Consider the following 13,115-nt stretch of genomic DNA (forward strand, 5'->3'; position numbering starts at 1 on the left):
TGGCCAACTGAAACAGCCACTGAAAAATAGAGGAAGTTTTGTTTTGGTGTCACCAAAACTGGGGCAACAACCGTCCATGATCCAAACTACCCTTCATATTTAGTTTCTTACTACTCTAGCCCTTGTTTGCTAATCAATCGCCTCCACCAGCAAGCCCATGACCCATCTAGACTGGCGTCATTCCAGCTTCCTTGTGCCGGAAGCTCTGCAACTTCATCCATCGGTGTTGTCACCACACCTCAGCTCACCCTTCCTTGTTTCAGCTCACCCTCACCGCCGAAGGACCCAACCTCTTTGCCTGTGCTGCCGTCTAGCTACCGAAGCACCAACAACTTCGAACCAGCCCACCAGCCAACGTTGCCGTGTCGCAGCCGTGCCTTCGCAGTTGCTGCGTAATCACCATTCGGCCTCTTCTCGCCGAGAGCACCCCCTCCTAGCGGTGAACCGAGGGCTTCACAGCCCTGTTCTAGACTGACCAGAGCCACTCCGGCGTCTCCAAAGGTCGCGGCTTGGCTGCTACCGCTCAGCCAGCACCAGTGGCCTTGGATTTCTAGTTAGGTGAGTTAGTTTTCCCTAATTCTTGATTAGGGGCTAATTACATTTATTAGCTATTAAGTTAGGTTTAATTAAGTTTAGTGATTATTTAGCTAGGGTAAAGACTAGTTAGCTAATTTGGTTAAAGTGAGTGTTAGTTGGATAAGTTAGTTAAGTTAGAACTAAATGATTAGGATGGTTAGTTAAGTTAGTTATGTTATTTAGCTAGGAATTTAAATGTTAAATTAGCACTTTAGTCTAGAAAGGTAAGGTAATGAACCAATTTAATTGTGTTTTTTACTAGTAAATTTAATTTGTGAACCATTATAAATGGCGGATAAAATTGGTAATTAATAATTGAGTAAATAAATGATTTAAATAATTTAATTATAATTTAATTATTTATTTAATATTTTCCGTAAATTATACCGGGGTAGCCGATGACCGGAATTTCGTGCTGATTTCAATAGTATATTCCATTTATGCTATTGACTGTTAAATTATGCAATTGAATGATGGATGCTAATTATGAATATTTAAATCAAAATGGCAGTATTTTGGTTTCTAATTGGAAAATACCAAGTATCAAGTTTTGGAGATTGAAAGTATTTTTAAGTACTAAATGAAAATGTGGTATTTTAAAAAAGATAATACAAATTTTTGATTCGATCTAACCGTGTTCCCACAAACGATTATTTTACCAAACATTTCTAATATGAAGAAAATAGGCCGGGAATACTAATTTAATTAAGGTATTTGAGTGCAATGCACGGTATCTTAGGCCGAAATTGAATGAATGCATGAATGATATGAGATGCCATCACGAGCCTTTGGGACCGGACGATGCTCTTTCAAGAATGCTCCAAGTCAATGAATGCTGGTCGCAATGGAGGTTAGACCGATGCTCCTTTAAGGAATGCCGTCTAAATGTAGACGTTGCCGTGCTCGATGATGCGAGACGATGCCCAGATACGCCAGAATACCGTTGACTGTCGAGTCGGCCGTAGTCGGTGGGGCATAATGAATTGGAACACATGAATAATCGAAATTGATGGGCCTAATTAGGAGACGGAATTGTGCGGTGCAGTATAGGACGTATCATAACAATTTGGTCTGGTAATCGAGACTCGTGAATCGGTAATGACATATACTTATATGTGTATACAAGTTGAGAGGTTCCAATAATGTATGATTTTGATATAATTATATGCAAATTGAACGGTACTGACATGCAAGACAACCACTGGTGTTATGTGAGTTTGGCTGAGATATGGTAGATTGCATGCAGTGTACTATTCTCCTAATCGGGATTTAGGGGATGAACTCGCTAAGACGTTGTCTCACCACGTTGTGAGCTAAATTTTTCAGGTCCCTAGATGGAGGATTTTCAAGAGAAGTGCAGGGGTTTGTAGGAAGTGAAAGCTAGGTCTTTGTTTAGTCTTTGTCAGAAGTCGACGGGTCTTCTATCTAGTTTGGATAGTGGGTGACAGTTCACCCTTTTATTATTGAGAAGTTTGACGGATCGCCAGGGACCCTGGTCTAATGGACGAGGAGCTCGGAGCATAGATAGCCTAGAAGCTCTTCTTTTTTAAATAGATCCACATGGTGTTAGACTTTTTAGCATATATGTGATGTTGTATTATAAGTGTGCTTTGTGAAAATATCATAATACGTTTATATCCCACTTTTATGTTGTTTGAAGATTGTTATAACATTTCCGTTGGTGCCATAAAACGAATGAGTCGGCGATATTTCTGGGACGTCACAAAATTTTATTGACCACAAAGGGATGTGCATGTGCTCGAGGTTCGGGTTGTGATAATTTCTACAAGGCATTTCTTTGTAAGCAGGGATGTTACTTTCAATGAGAATATTTTCCCATTTTAAGAAACTACATCATTGTCCTTAACCTCAAAATTAGATCATCGACCTTTCTTGTCAGAAGAAGATTTAACTGTCCAACCTCAATATGTACTTATTGCACCAGAACATCATATGCCGGTGACAATAGGTGATTCAAATCGAACCATTGACTCACTAGTTTCTTCACCTGAGAAGGATTCCTCATTAAATTCCTCATGACTTCTTTGCCGATGATTCATTAGAGGTTATTTCCCATAGTATCATACGACCATAATTGAGCAGCCTCAACGTTCTGGACGTCATACTCGACCTCCTACATGGACAAAAGATTATATATGTCCTACGTTGAATTGGTCAGGTACACAGTACCCAATATCTTATTATATTTGGTGACGTGCAGACCTCTCAAGTGCCATAACTTTGCATAAATGGACACTTAAGTGTCATAACTTATGAAATGTATACTTAAGTGCCAAAATCAAAGCAAAATGGACCACTTGAGTGCCAATCCGGCCAAAATGCCGACGTGGCATTTTTCCGGTTTACCGAGCCCAAAACGACGCCATTTTGCACGCTGACGTGGCCAAATAATGCAAAAAACGGTGTCGTTTTGGGCTGACGTGGTAAAAAATAATAAAAAATTAATTTAATTAAATTTAGTTAAAATATTAAAAATAATAATTAAAAAAAAATTAAAAAAATTAAAAATTAAAAAGGAAAGGGGAGGCGGCCGAGCGATCAGCTCTCGGCCGCCGCCGTCGCCGGAAGGGTTGGCGACAAAGCAAGGGGAGGGTGGCCGGGTCGTCGGGCCCCGGCTAGGGGCCAGCGACCCCAGCCGACCGGCGGTGAGGGCTTGCGAGCCCTCGCCCAGATCCGACAAGGGTCGGCGGCCCTCGCCTATTCGGGCCAAGGGCCGCCGCCCGCCGAGGGTCACCACCAACCCTCGTCGAATCTGGACGAGGGCGCGAGCCCTCGCCACTAGCCACAAATGCGGGAGGGTCTCGGCCCGCCCGGATCCGGCGAGGCTCGTGAGGTCCCGCCATCGGCCAGCCGAGGTCACCGGCAACCCCGGCCAACCCCCCGGGCCGACCCTCCCGAGGCGGCGGCAGCGGCGATTGAGGGCTAAGGGCTGATCCCTCAACCGCCTCCCCACCTTTCCTTTTTCTTTAATTTTTTAATTCTAAAATTATCATTTTTTAATATTTTAACTAAATTTATTTGTAAATTTAATTTAATTATTTTTTACCATGTCAGCCCAAAACGACGCCGTTTTTGCATTATTTGGCCACGTCGCCGTGTAAAATGACGTCGTTTTAGGCACACTTCGCCGGAAAAATGCCACGTCGGCATTTTGGTCGGACTTTAGCCGGAGTGGCACTCAAGTGATCCGTTTTTCTTCTAATGTGGCACTTAAGTGTACCTTTCGTAACTTATGACACTTGAAGCATTCTTTTGCCTATGTTTGGTTTAGTAGACTATCACCAAAACACGTGTTGCATTAGTCGAATTTCCAAAGAACAGGAACCATCTTCGTACTATGAGGCGGCGTGTGACCTCAAATGATAGCATGCTATGGAAGCCGAACTGAAGGCCCTCATTGAAAATCACACTTGAGATATCGTTCCATTACCGGCAAGAAGAAAACCTATAAGCTGCAAATGGGTTTATAAAATCAAATTTAAGGCAGATGGATTCATTGAGTGATACAAGGCTTGTTTTGTTACAAAAGGATTCACGCAACGAGAAGGCTTTGATTATCATGAAACATTCTCTCCCGTGGCCAAAGGAGTCACCGTTTGCTCTTTCTTGACCATTGTTGTTTTTCGCAATTGACCGTTGCACCAAATGGATGTCCATAATGCTCTCTTACATGGAGATCTGGATGAAGAGATTTACATGGAGCTTCCACAAGGATTACGCAAATAGGGGGAGTCTCATGTGTGTCGTCTTTGCAAATCACTATATGGACTCAAACAGGCTTCTAGGTAATGGTATGCTAAGTTCACTGCCGCACTAACCAACGCAAGATTTCAGCATTCCAAACATGATTATGCCCTATTAACATTGACTAAAGGTACTTCATCAATTTATCTCTTAATATATGTTGATGACATTCTTATCATGGGAAATAATGAACTGGCTATTGCAAAATTCAAAAGCTATATGCATTCTACTTTTCATATCAAATACTTGGGATCTCCTGAGTATTTTCTCGGCATTGAGATAGCTTGATCTAACAAAGGAATATCCTCAACCAAAGAAAGTTCATTCTAGAAATAGTCTCTGAAGCAGGATTGTTATGATACAAACTGGCAATTGTCCTGATTGAGCAGAATGCAAAGTTAACGACACGTGAATATGATTTGAGCTCATCTTCTTCGATTGAGGATTCATTACTTGAAGATCCATCAGAATATCAACAACTTGTTGGAAAATTGATTTATCTAATGATGACAAGACTAGATGTATTCTATGTTGTGCAAATACTCAGCCAATTCATGCACAAGCCAAAGCAGTCCCATATGAATGCAGCCTTGAAAGTGGTGAAGTACTTGAAGGATGCCTAAGATTTGGTATTTTTCTATCTCGAGATTGCGACATGAAAATGATGGCGTATTGCAATACAGATTATGCCACTTGTCCAATAACAAGAAGGTCCATCACTGGGTTTTTTTATCAAATTGGGAAAATCTCTTTATCTCATGGAAAACAAAGAAGCAGTCAACCGTATCACTATCATCAATAGAATCAAAATATCAGGCTATGGCAAAGACTGTTTGCGAAATAATCTGGATACAATGATTGCTTGCGGATCTTGGAGTGCAAGTTGATGGACCCAGTGAATTATTTTGCGACGATGATGTTGCACTCAAGTTAGCAGCAAATATAATCTTTCATGAGAGGACTAAGCATATGGAAGCCGATTGTCATTTCACTAGAAACAAGATTCAAGAAGGGATCATCACAACGAAAGGAATAGGAACTGTAGAGCAACCTACAGACAACTTTACCAAGCCATTGTACCAAAAACAACATGCATACCTATTGAGCAAGCTAGGTGTTCTCAATATATATAGGCCACCAGCTTGAAGAGAAGTGTTGGAAATATGGTTTGATATTTTAGGAGATACCAATCATGGGTATCAATGATTGATTCATTTAATCGGTAATTGACTTGATAAAATAGGAATTAGAATCAATGTATATTTTCATTACACTTTAATCTTGTATTACAATTAGAAATACATAATTGCAGTCTTCCTCTCCATTCTCTTTCAATTTCTGTCAAAAATACACACATCATTATAATATTATGTACTTAAAAGAATGATTGAGGATATGTCAAGTCACTTATTCAAAACTAATTTATAAGATTGGACTAGACTTGGGTGGGGTGCGCCAGGCAAGGGCAGTAGTGCAACGCCCAAGCGACGCTCGAGAGGCCAAGTAGCAAGCTACTGCAGTAGCCTCTCCCCCTCGAAAAATTAATTTAATATCGTGTGGACCGATGGCCCACGTATCAGATATTAAACTGATAAGAACAGATACTACACTTGATCTTAGCCAAAAGGCCGAGAAAGGTATGCTTTGTTTGGTCGCCTCGCCTCCTCTTTTGTTCCCTATTCTGCTCCGTGATTCCTTGCTCATGCCCGAGGTGGGACTCCTAGTGTTTCTCTTCGCAAGAAAGAAGCCAACGGACATTTGAAAAACGATAGAAAGCTGCACGCGGGATGGCACTGACATTTTTTAATAGCTAGTGGTGGCATCAGAGCGGTCCAGTTTCTGAACTCTACTGATCGAGGCGCAGAACCATCAAGACCGCCTTGCCTGCTTTGCTGCCCAGTGCCTGGTATTCTCCATAAGGGCAAGTGACGAGGACTCTAAGTGGGCAAAAAGATATGGGTGAGGCAGTCCACGGTCTGGCGTGCGCCGGTATGGCGTTAAACCATGAAGACGTAAGGATGCTTGACGCCTGAAATGGGTGCCGCAATAAACTCTATTTGAAGCTAATCAGGCCCTAGTGCGCGCCCGAGAGACAAAAAGAGATGTTGAAGCCATACGTATGTTATCTCCGCTCTTAAGAGCTTAAATTCGATAGAGGACGGTGATGAACGTCGCACTCAACCCTATCTAGAGAAACTGATTTTTAACAAGATGCTGGAGTTGCATTAAGTTGCATTCATATTGCTTTGTTAGTACTAAATACGAAGCATCTTTGTGATGTAGGAAGCTATCTAAAATTTTATGCAAGCATTCAAGTTATTTGCTTTCGTCTCTAGGGGAGCTCCCTATGATTAGGGCGCAGATGATAATCATTTTATTTCTCTATATCTTTGTCTTTATGTTCTCCGGAATAGATTTAGAACATAAAGCCATTTAGCAATGCAATTTATTTTTAAAATTTTTAAATAAATTTATACTCTAGAAATAGATTTGGAGTAGAAATGAGAAATTAAAATTTTTAACTTTTCTACTTTAGAACAAAAGTGAGAAATGAAAACTCTCCTCATCATTCATTGTCGTATCATCCGTCGCCCACCCACCGCCCATGGGACGTCAGACGCCCGCCACCGACTGCCGGATGCCTCCCTCATACATTGAACACCTACCACTGGCTATCGGCCCCCAATTGCTGATCGCTGCTTGTCGCCAGTTGCCTGCGTGCCTCGCTCTGCCGATTGCCAATCGCTAGTCTCTACCCACCACCCCCGCCCCGCCCTGCCCTCTACCTCTTGCTACCAATCGTTGGTCACTAGACACTAATCGCCCGCTGCGATTGATCGCCAAACACCTCCCACCACCACTCAGGAGAGAGAAATTTTGTGTCATTATCAAACGAATTTCTATTTCAAAAACAAAAAATTTATAAGGTTATCAAATACATATTTTTGCTCAAAAGTTCTTTGGAAAATAGAAATAGAAAAATCAATTTCTAGTCAAAAATTAATTTATGGAAAATAATAGTCATCACACGCGCCACAAAGCCCCCTCTAAACATTAAGGAGGCAGCTCGCTTACGGTGAACACACGGAAGCCATACTCCCTCATAAAAGGCGGGAAAATAAAAAATGAAAAGAATAGTCTGCTCCAACCTCACCACGCAGCCACGCGATTCTTGCAAATGACCCGGTTATGATTTTTTTCGAGTGGCTCCCTGTCAAGCATGCCTCTTCTGTTTTCAATATAGGACACTCCTAAACTATAACATCCCGGTCCCACTGTGTAATATTGTCCGCTTTGGGTCACCCGCCTTGGCGCGGACGAACCACCATCCCAGCCACGGTCTCTTCCCTCACGGCTTTAAAACGCGTTACATAGGTTAGAGGGACCCAAACCTTATAAGCTAATCAAGATCTCCCTTCCTAGGCGATGTGGGACAAGAGATGAGGTTATTACACTCTCCACCTCTTAACAGAATAGCGTCCTCGCTATGGCCTCACGGGCATCAGAACAGCATTCGAGCTGTGGTCCCACACGCGATCGGGAGTCGGCTCTGATACCACTTGTAACATCCCGGTCCCACTGTGTAATATTTATATCACACCCCAAAAACTACAAAGAATGGGGGTGACACGGCCGTCCTTCTTTACAAAGGACGCAGCCTCAAACACAACCAACAAACTGATATTAACTTATATATATAAATATCATATAAACCTTCAAATTGGTTGCAACATCGAGTTTCTATAATCCATCAAAAAGAGAAAAGATATACTTCAAAACTTAGACGATTCCACTAGTAAGGATCATTTGCACCACTTCCTTAAACCATACCAAAAACAAAATAGAACTCCCAAAAGTTTCCCACGATGGCGCACTCGCTTTATTCACCACTAGCCGAGGAACCCGAAAAGATTAAAGGAGGAATGGGATGAGCAACCACAGCTCAGTGAGTAGTACATATCTTCTAAGCAGATCAAACAACCACTATGCATGTATACAAAACAATACCAAACTTCGTAAGCCAACTCAATATATAAAATAAGTATTGAATCTTATAAGAGTTATTTCTTATCATCAAGATTTATAGTAATATGGAAAACTCATTTGAATCGCCATCAAAATTCAAGTATTAATGGTCGAATCCATTGAATAATCTCCATCAAAAACACATATCAATGGTCTATCCATTGATCAATCTTTTGCTCAATAACTAACCATGGTCACGACACAACGCCCTGTGACAAGGCGACCAAGATTCCCCCCTTGGCAAGGTCTCCACCTACAAAGCCGGTGGTTAGGCCCAGAAGGATATCCTAAACTTGGTATGCATACCCCCAAAAACCCCTCACTGGGTTCACAATCATATTGAGCATAAATAACCATTCTCCAATACCAGAAATCCAATCCAAAAATCAATATCTTAAACCAAACAAATAACATTTTGCAACATAGCCCATAATCCATTTCATACTGTTTCTCAAATCATCATAAATCTTTCCATAAATCAGTCGCAAAGCAATTTTATATATGTTTCTCCACAAACCTTGTATAACGTGCTTTTCAAAGATTCACAATCAACCAAAGAGTAGCAATTGCTCGATCTGACTTTTATGCAATAAAAATGCTCTTCTTGATTCAATATATATACATACATACTTCAAGACATGATTTTATAAAACCAAAGAAGATATAGTACCACTCACCTTATCGTCTACGACCAAATGACAAACGATACTTGTATCGTCGAACTCAAAACCCTATCAAATAACCGAAGAATAATGTTAAAATCTAATAAAATTCTATCTCGACTACAAAACGACTAAGTTACGCCTTAACTCTAACAAAAGGACTTCTGTGCGCTAACAAGTCGCATAACCAAAGCGATTGTTTAAGCCATTCGCAACATGAAGTTTAAGCGCAAAACTTGATCGAGCCTTAACTTCTCTTCCGAACCCCGATCCGAACGTACTTATAGTCAATAGAGAGCCCTTGACACATATTACAAGAATCTCAAATTGGCCATCCCAAAATCAAGCCGAAAAATGACAAAATACGGGCCCAAAGCTGCTGGACGCGTACTGTTCACTGCGCGCGGGAAAATTTGGAATTTTGTTTCGGACAAACCATAAGCTCAAATCACGATCCGTAAAATCCCACGGCTCCACAACACCCTAAATTACCATTCTTACAAAAATACGCGGCTCAACGACTCCAAAATTAGACTTCGCCGCTCGATTTTCCAAAATTCTGAATTTGAGTCCTAAATCCAAAAATTACCTCAATCGGACAAACGAGGGGCTTGATCTCTTACCGGGTTATGGAGTCGAGTTGGCTTGGCAAGGCATCCGAGGCGTGCACGTGATAAAACTTCTTTCCTTTCTTCCCCTTTCTCTTCTTCTTCTTCTTCTTTTCTTTCTTTTCTTTTGGTTGAGGAAACTCTCAGCTTCTATTTAACCGAGCCCTCTCCCATCTCCTTTTTCTTTTTCTTGCGTTATTAACTTTTCGACTTCTTTTTCCGTTTCTTCTTTTGGAGCCTTTAAAACTTCTTTTTCTGTTTCTTCTTTTGGGCAATTTAAAACTTCTTTTTCCGTTTCTTCTTTTGGGCAATTTAAAACTTCTTTTTCCGTTTATTCTTTTGGGGCCCACTAGCCTAATGTTACATAAACGGTCCTCCATGTTGGCACATCTATTTCCTAGGATTCTGATTATCGGCATCAAGTATTTTTGCTACTTTTTGACTAAGGTATGAATCCAAACAAAGTCTCTTCTGAGGTTCACGCTCTCGCCACTCTAGTCATCTGGGGGCCGACCGTCAGGCGCTCAGCATTTGCCTCGGCCTTTCCATGATCGTAGCTCAAAGGCAATCGCTTGTGTAATATATGGGCTTTAAAACAAGAAAAGAAAATAAAAGAAAAAGAAAAAGAAAGGTTTGAAAAGTCAAAAAGGGAGGCTGAAGAGGTGTGTGGAACCTTCGGCTGGGCTTTAAACAAAGAGAGAAAGAGGGAGAGAAAGAGAAGAGCAAAGGTAGGAACAGGGGAAAACGCGAAACAGGCGAGTAGAGAAAGAAGAGAAAGGGAAAAAGAGAAAAAGGAAAAAAAAATTGGCGCGCTCGTGATCCGGACGCCTCATCAAGCCGATTCAAGTGTGTTTTTGCAAGGCCGGTAAGAAATTGAAGCCTTTAATCACTTACTTGAAGCAATCGCTGCAATTAGGGCTTGAAATTCGGATTTCTTGGGTATTTGTGTGGCGAAGCCCGATTTTTGAGTCGTTAAGCTGTACATTTTTTAGAAATGATACTTTGGGATGTTGTGAAGCTATAGCATCTTGCGGATCGTGATTTGAGCTTGCGGTTTGTTCGGAACGGAATTTTGAAGTTGGGGGCGCAATCTGGTACTGTAGCGATCAGTGTCTTCGAGTCTCTTTTTTTGTTGTTTTCGGTACTGTTTTGGGGCGGCTGAGTTAGGGGTGTTGTTGTCCGTTAAGAGAGCTTTCTAAAGACTATAAGACGGCTTGAAACGGAATTTTTTGGAGGAAGTTATGGCGTGACGAAGTTGGCACATGGGCCGCGCCTAGCTGAAAATGATGGGTTTATGCTAAATTGTGAGCTTTTGGGGCGCGTAGGTGTCATTTTATCGACTAATAGGCCTAGTATAGGCGAGTCGTTATAAGAATATTCTTTTTACTCGGCCTTTTAATATTATTTTTCTGTTAATTGTTAGGATTCCGAATGCGTTGGTTTGTACGAGTGTCGTAATTGATTTTTGGCTTTTCCCAGGTGAGTGACACTATTTCTTCTTTGTATTTAAAACTCATGTTTTGAGAAACATGGTGGATTAAATACTCTATGAGTTGATAAAAAGCATATTTTGTTGCATAAAACACGATTGAGCTATTATTGCCATTTTTGTTGTTCGAAGGGAGTTATGTTCCGACTTCGATTTGAATGATTGTTTGAAAAATGATTTGTGAAAGAATCTTGAAATGTTTTGGAGAATGCTTTGATATTATATATCAAATTTTGAGTTGTGATATGCTTTCTTTTCTGACATTGGATTACTGGATATTGTGATTGGTGGTTGGTGCTCAATGTCACCATGGACCCTGAGGGGTGTGGGTATGCGCATACTATTCTAGGATATCCTTATGGGCCGAGCCACCGGCTAATAATAGGTGGAGACCTTGCCTAGAGGGGAATCTTGATCGTTTTGTCACGGGCGTTACGCTTGACCATGGTTAGACATTTGAGCATGAATTGGTCAATGGAGTGGACCATTGACGTGTGATTTGAGTTTGGTCGATGGAGTGGACCATCGATATGATTTGATGAGATTAATCAATGGAATAGACCATTGATGCACGTTTTACGAGATTGACTAATGGACTCGACCATTAGTACTTTTGATATTTGAATTATGATTTCGTATTATGATAAAGTGAGTTATGTTTGTGTGTTTTAAAATGTGCATAGTGATTTCTCGATCCGCTTAGAAGAAATGTGTTACTCACTGAGCCGTGGTAGCTCACTCCTCTCATCTACTTGTTTTTCAGGTTCTTCAGTGAGTCGTGAGTAGGCGTGAGCGTTCGTTTGGGGAGGACTTTTGTGGTGGAAATTTTTGGGTATGGCTTATGCATAGTTAATAGGTTTATAAGTTAGTCTTTGTAGAAGGTTTACGTTTTGATTTTTTGTGGATTATAGATATACTCTAATATAGATATTGTAATCAAGTGCCCATTTTCGTCAAATATATATATATATATATATATATATATATGTGTGTGTGTGTGTGTGTGTGTGTGTGTGTGTGTGTGTGTGTGTGTGTGTGTGTGTGTGTGTGTGGATGTATATATGTTGATATTGGATTGAATTTTGGTTACATTGAGGCTGCGTCCTTTGGAAAAAGGACGGCCGTGTCATGCCCCTTCTTCTTGTGAATCGGGGTGTGACAGCTTGAATATGTCAAAATCATGTTGTTAGCAATATTATGATATTTTGATATCTCTTAGAGATATTTAGGATATTTCATCTTATTTCAATATCTATTTTGATTGTGCATATGATTTCCTCTGTTTAAGCCCTATAAATAGGCTCTTGTATTCCTCATTACAATACATTGAAATATACATAATTTTCTATTACTCTCTTCCGCATTATTTTCAACTTGGTATCAGAGCCTCCTTTCCTGAGGCAACTTAGTGCACCTCAGGCACCTAGAAATTCCTTTCCACTTTACACATGATGTACCTAGTAAAATAAATCCATCTAGCCCCTCTACACTCGATGGTTGTGTTACAATGTCTCTACGCGTCGTCAAGTTGAGCTTTTCTTTTTCACAGAAATACTTTTCAACGCCACAAAAATGCATCTTCGCATAGTAACTTTTCCTAAACAAAGCCGAGCTAATTGCACTTGTTATAACCTCGCTAGCCATATCGGCCGCATTTAAGTTATTGTCCCGATAGCAAAGTTGACCGCAAAAGACGCATGCTGCTTGGCTCCAATACCTCTGATTCTCGGCATTTCACGCGTTTCAAAAAGCCACACCATCACCAGAACTCAACTAGATCCGGAAGTTTCATCATCAACAGCTGCCAGTTGCCACCTCATCTACTACGTTGTAGCAGTTGGACATTGTTGAGGCTGGCATTCAAAATCAAGTTGATTTGTTTCAATTCAACTTGGGTTTGAAGGGGATGTTAGTAATACTAGGATATTTATGTATCCCTTCGAGATATTTAGGATATTTCAGCCTATTTTAATATCAATTTTGATTGCA

The 13,115-nt window shown here is 40.8% G+C and overlaps 1 non-coding gene across 1 annotated transcript; it reads right to left on the reverse strand.

Moving 5' to 3' along the window:
* Positions 1–5,786: 5,786 nt before the first annotated feature.
* LOC120289289 lies at positions 5,787–5,982 on the reverse strand. Its single transcript, XR_005547213.1, has one exon. It is a non-coding gene; the product is annotated as a U2 spliceosomal RNA (small nuclear RNA).
* Between the last annotated feature and the right edge of the window lie 7,133 nt (positions 5,983–13,115).

The sequence above is a fragment of the Eucalyptus grandis genome, chromosome 10, assembly GCF_016545825.1.
Source record: "Eucalyptus grandis isolate ANBG69807.140 chromosome 10, ASM1654582v1, whole genome shotgun sequence".
Lineage (NCBI taxonomy): Eukaryota > Viridiplantae > Streptophyta > Magnoliopsida > Myrtales > Myrtaceae > Eucalyptus > Eucalyptus grandis.